General features: G+C 45.5%; 1 protein-coding gene across 4 annotated transcripts in view; it reads left to right on the top strand.

The window, feature by feature from the left end:
- The first annotated feature begins 1,842 nt into the window (after positions 1 to 1,842).
- The window catches only part of RD3 (RD3 regulator of GUCY2D), a 75,592-nt gene continuing 71,434 nt past the window's right edge, over positions 1,843 to 6,000 (top strand). Inside the window, exon 1 of one of the 4 annotated variants that reach the window (XM_085612854.1) lies at positions 1,843 to 2,323. The gene's annotated coding sequence lies outside the window, so the exon portion shown is untranslated. The remainder of the gene's footprint in view (positions 2,324 to 6,000) is intronic. The other 3 variants (XM_085612855.1, XM_085612852.1, XM_085612853.1) reach the window with 3 other exon arrangements.

Raw genomic sequence — 6,000 nt, 5'->3', positions numbered from 1 at the left:
GTAATATGCACAATTTGAACTCCTGTTTTTCAGACTTTTGTAGCAAATTTTCTTGAAATCGTCTGTGCTATAAAAGGTACCATGTGAATCGAATGTTTTATAAGTTCTTGCCGGGGGAGGCCCCACTCGTGAATACTACTCTTTTAATTTGGTTTTCTTGTTGTGCCTGCCGTTTCCTACAACTTGGATCTCAACTTTTGGCCTCGCCACTGCAAGAATCCTTGAGCCAACACTGAGAAAAGTCACAAAAAAATATGAACTTTGCTAACAACATAGCAAAAGTTCGCTAACACTTAAGAAGCATGACGACGGTGTGAGTATTTTGTGTTCCCAAAGTGCAATGTACCCTCTAGTTAATTTTTAGAAGTACAGTAGATAATGCAAATGATACAATGAAAGTGTTTATTTAAAGTTTGTGATGCTCCTTTCGGTACTAAAATCATTCGGCCTCAGACTAAGTTTCCTTGCTAGCTGCTTGTGTCTGCGATGTTTCTAGTAAATGTAAATTGTCATCTGTGGTTAGAAACATTTAAATGTATATATACGCGCATGAAAGGAAAATATGCCTTTTCGTGCATCGCATGCATGCCAACATACGGATTCAGACAGGAGACTCTCGGTTTTTAAAGCCAAAAGGCTTTATTTTAGCTGTCTCCCGCCTAAAATTGCATTTCCTTCATTTTACGTCAATAGGGAAAATGGGGGCTCCTGGGGGTGGCAATCGCAGATTGTCCACCCCCGGGTTGCTTCGGGCAATGGTATGCCCAGACAGGTGGCGCACGCTTCCTGAGTGGATCCGTGGCAGCGCGAGCGTTGTGGTGACGTCATAACCGTCACGCACAGCTGCTGAGGGGCTCTGAGGTAGGAGGTCGCGTTTTGGTCCACCCTCCCTCCCTATGTACACATGAGTTTTTATAATTGTTCTGCATACGTGTATATATATATATATATATGTAAAAAAATAAAATAAAATAAAAAAACCTTTGGGTGGTTGTCGCTTGGCCAGGTGGCAGACTTGGAGGAGAGCAAGACAGAAGGGTTGGGGGCATCAGGAATAGTTTCGGACAGAGGGAAGCAAGGGAGCGAGGTTGGAGGCAAGGGGTAGGCAGGAGAGGTAGTAGATAGGGGTTTGGGGAGGAGGTTTAGGTCGAACAAAGTTAGGGGAAGTTGGTTGTTGGGGAAATTTTGTAGGGGTGGGGGGGGTGATAGTTCGGAATATGTATTTTGTGATATTGTTATTTATTTGCCACCTGTCCAATAAAGCGGCCTTTTACCCCACTTATTGGCTTAGGGTCATTATTATTGCCCGATGAAGTTTTCCGATTATTACTTTTTCAAAATCGTCCACTTCGTAGTTTCAAAATGATAAGTTTAAAAATGTTGGCATATATGTCCATGAGATGCCTCAGAAGTTCCTGGAGAGTCCAGTCCATCCATGGCATGTTGAGGAAGCTTCAATATCAAAGTATGCGGTAAGTAAAGATTTTAAAAAATGGCCCGGAAACATAACACTTTTCCGCTAACATTTGTTATGTTGTGGACGTCACGAGTTCGACGGGGCAACCCTACTTCCGAATCCCATACCGACGAGGTCTATAAATTGAGCACCATTTGTATAGAATAATAGTAATATCTGTTATTTTACGGCGCTTAGAAACTGTTAATGCGCTTCATCTAAAAAATGTTTTTTTTTAAATGGCAAATGCCTGAGATGTTAACTCCAGAATGGCGTTTGGTCCCCTCTGGGTAGCGAACCGCCACGTCTGCCATGTGCTCGTGTGTTGTAAATAACTTTGCGTGCCCGTGGGACGCTGTGCCTGCCAGCTTCGCCTCCCCTGCCCTGGGAGCGCGCGCGGGCCTGATTAGGCGCCATGTGCCTCCTTGTTATCCCGCTCGGTCTGCTCCTCTTCACGCTGAGCGGCGCGTGGAACATGCTCTCCCCACAGATAATACTTATTGTGGCCAAATAGGCTTAGATGGGTCTCCTTGGTAACTGCGAATCGTGCGCCGGGAGGAGGCGAGCTGGGGCTGCACCGGAGGACTAGATTTAGCCTCGCCTCGCCCTGCCTTCGCTGACTAGAGGCCCAAGGGGAGAAGAGGCAACAAGTAAGTGCGCGCTGCTCGTCAGGGCCCTTTTCGCCGGAGAGCTGACTGGGCCCAGCTGGCGGCTCTGTGCCCCGCAGGCGGCGGAGAGGCAGAGGCGCACACGTGTATCCAGCGGAGGCAGGTGCGCCGGTCTCTGACCAAGACACCAACAGCCTCCCTCCCTGCAGCAGGGGGTGTCTGCACAGCCCAGGTGACGGGGAGCGGCTCCGGAACACCAGTAAGTCTTGTAATATTGTCTGCAAAGCGCCACCTTCCTCTCGTTCTCTTCAAAACGCGAAACGAAAACTTTGCTCCTAGTTTTGAGAGGAAACGTTTCGAGGCGGCTGTTGTACATACTTTGATGCGGAATGGCATGCGGGGATTCAAGTCCATACGTGTTTGTTCTTCGTGTCTGTTGCCGGCGCTTTTTCTTACCAGAGTTATAGCTTTATTTTGTCAGTCATGCTGTGGTACACAAAAAGAGCTAAAAGTGACCTCCCATACTGGGTAGAAATTTCAGTTGCTGTTTGAAAATGGTCATTTGTGGCGTATGCGTGTTCTGTCAGAGTATGTATTTGTTGAACACAAAAGGAGAAATTATACCAGTTAAATAAAGATGCATTTGGGCACTGGTCAGCTTCAACTGAAATCAACTGCAATTTTAGGTAGCCAATAAGTCGCATTTCAAGCAATTGAATTCAGTTAAAATTCTTTTAGGTAGTTAAGTGACATTTCCTCACTTCTATCTTTGTTCTCTTATATTCAGGGGTATATTTCGCAACGTTTTGCATGGGCACTCGCAAGGCATAGTGCAATTTCAAAATGTAAATCCTATTCACTACACACTAAATAGGAATTGTTATGTCTGTCGATGTATTTGGACTATGACATGTCTAGGATGTTATAACCCAATTTGAAAGTACCGATGCAGGTTTTTGAAAATTATATGTGACAGGAAACTGAGAAAAAGAAAAGCGCGTGGGAGAGAAGGGCTTGTAGCGCTGTGAAGCCAGCCGCAGACGTGTCTATAGAGTTGCACAAGCACCAATGGGCACTCAGTGCTGAATTTAGAAAACTTAACTTTTCCAACAGTTTGTGCGATGGGCACAGCATCTCTTTTGCACAGAGGTAGTCCATCCCATGTTAAACCACGTCCCACCTTACGTGACCACGCAATCAAAACAGTATATTTATAAAACTCAAAATATGGTTTTTTTTAGACGACTTTAAGTGAGTACTGGAGTGTGTTGATGAACCCTTGTGGCTTGTGGAAACCTAGTGCGGGGACACTCCGAATGGAGTAACCATGCGCCTTATAAAACTCATAACATAACATTTACCTGCATTGAGAAAGTAGATTTAACAGTAGATTCACTGATGAGGGATGTTCAGCAAATAGATCTACTGGTGCAGACTAAATGAAAATACATGATTTTGTCGATGAACCTGATGATCCCACAGATCCACAAGACCAGAGCCGGAGGAAGCTCCTTCTCCCACCCCGCCGCCAATACCTGGAACACCCTTCCTCTCCACTTCAGGTAATCCCCGTCGCTGACTCAATTCAGGTAGGATCTCAAGACCTGGCTCTTCAACTGAACCCCTGCGCCCAAACGGATCAGAAGTCCCCCGTCTCCCCCTCCCAGTTCCTTGACACCTTCATGGATGATGAGTTGCACTATATAAACCCCTGATTGATTGATTGATGCCTCGTCCCCACCTCTGCTTTTTCATTATCTGGTTCCTGTACCAGGACTCTAGACGTCCACCCATCTGCTGCTTGGTCTTTGGCAACTGTTTGTCTTACCTTTGAATCTCGGGACTTATTTACAAGCCTGTGCTTCAGTTTTAATATGGGAAAAAGTGCATACTGGCAGTGCTAGGGGCTTGTAAAGAAGTCCCCTAGGTTTTTGGCAATGTATAAAGGTCATTGCATATTGCCTAGACCTGGATGGTCCTTCCTACACCCTTTTCTTCTACACTGGCGCACTTATGTCCTCAGTCCAGGAGCATGTCTGTGGCCTTCACCTATGAGAACCAAAACTGCATATCTAGGTCACATCACCCCCCCACCCACCATACTAGAGCGGTCGACCTCAAAGCTGGGGTACTGGGTTCGAGAGTCTGCTGGGACGCTCTACATCCTATGATTCTGGGCAAATCACTTAATCTCCCCATGCCTAACACAATTAATGTGCCCAACAGTAATGCAACTGGTGCACATTTAAAGTGCCCTGATACCTTCTGGTCGAGTTCGTGCTGTACAATACTCCCCCCTAACAAAAACAAGCATTTGCAATGCAATAGGTCTCGAATTAACAAGAGTTTAAGCTATTGGCAATGCAATCGCCTAAATTCTCGTAAATGAGAGACATATTGCATTGCAAATATTAGTTTATTTACTAGCGCCCGTGCGGCGCTTTCACATTCAGGAAGGCTGCGCCCTTTTCTTTAGACAAGCTGCGTCTAAAGAAAGGGGCGTGTCTGACATTAAAGTGAAACTGCAGCATGGGGGCTTTGACAAAAAAAAGGATTTGTTTGTCAAGTTGACAAACAGATGGTTTTCATTTGGTAAAAGCACCAATGCTGCACTTTCACTTAAATATCGGCAACTTACCTATAGCGGTTTGTGTAAAGAAAGGCGCGCAGCCTTCATGCATGTGAAAGCGCCGCATGGGCGCTAGTAAACAAAACAAATAGGAAAGCGCGGCTGCTAAATGTGGACTGCGCTGCTAAAATAAATAAATAATAAACCGTGTCCGCTATAGTTAAAGGGGACCGTCATTAGTAAAAATTAAAATAAAAGCGAGCGGCGTGCTGCATGGTAGTGGGTGGAATAGGGGAAGAGCGTTAAATAAAATAGTGCTCACCGACTTATATAGCAGACCATGTAACACCTGCCGTAAAAGGTCCAGTCGTTATGGGAGGTAACAAATGCAGACAAGGTGGTACCAAGGAGGGACTAAAAAGCCTAATAACGACTGGGAGGCCAGCGTTTTGGAAGGACAATGGCACAAGCCAAATAAAAATATGGGCGGAGAGTGGGCGGGGCTTCAAAGCCATACTCTACTACTGCATGCCTCGCAGCAGTGCATGCGTTGCCCAGGCTCGACCTAAAAACATGTGCCATCAGACACACCATGGGGCAATTCACAAAAGCATTTATGAGTGGGAAGCACTTAAACAGGAGCACACTCTTACACACCTTTGTGAATCAGCCCTGAAACGCTTAACTTCTACCAGTAAAAGGGTAAAGCGGGCACAGTTCTTCCTCTTTGCACTAATTATATTTAAATATAACTCCAATATTGTCAGTGTATTCCAATTCTAGATATTTTATGGCCAGTGCACAGAGGCATATAAGCGTATGTAAAAGAGTACTACAGAAATACTCCTTTACATGCTCTTACATGGCTTTGTGAATCGGGTCGGACATTTCTTTCTCGTAGCTCTGAGAACAAGAGCTACTAAAAGTAGGCGCTACACAGTCAGTGTGCGCTTCATTTGATTACACAGTCAGTGTGCGCTTCATTTGATCTGTTCTCATAATACAGGCAATGCACGGCCACCGAGGTGTCTATCTTTGCAAAGGGGAGCCCAGGATTTGTGTCTAATGTCACCAGGGCCTCGTGGTGAAGAGGCGACCGATCATTGGTGGTGAATGGCCCTGAAAAGGCCCTGTCATGGCTAGGCAGTTTCCAGATACATAGGTCGCGTCACCGTCTTCCAGGAACTGAGGAACGTCTGGTAATGGGATTTAGCAAATGATGAAATTAAAGCCAAACAGAAGCGGGCCATTGCACTGTAAGTCACAGAGACACATTTTACAGAGTGCTTGTAATCCTGTTTAAGGCTAAGAGGATTGGAGTGGTCATGTATTTGGCTATTATGGATTAGTACCGTTCTCAGTGTGCT

The sequence above is a fragment of the Triturus cristatus genome, chromosome 6 (genome assembly GCF_964204655.1).
Source record: "Triturus cristatus chromosome 6, aTriCri1.1, whole genome shotgun sequence".
NCBI classification, from domain to species: domain Eukaryota; kingdom Metazoa; phylum Chordata; class Amphibia; order Caudata; family Salamandridae; genus Triturus; species Triturus cristatus.
This window is presented reverse-complemented; position numbering and strand designations above follow the sequence as displayed.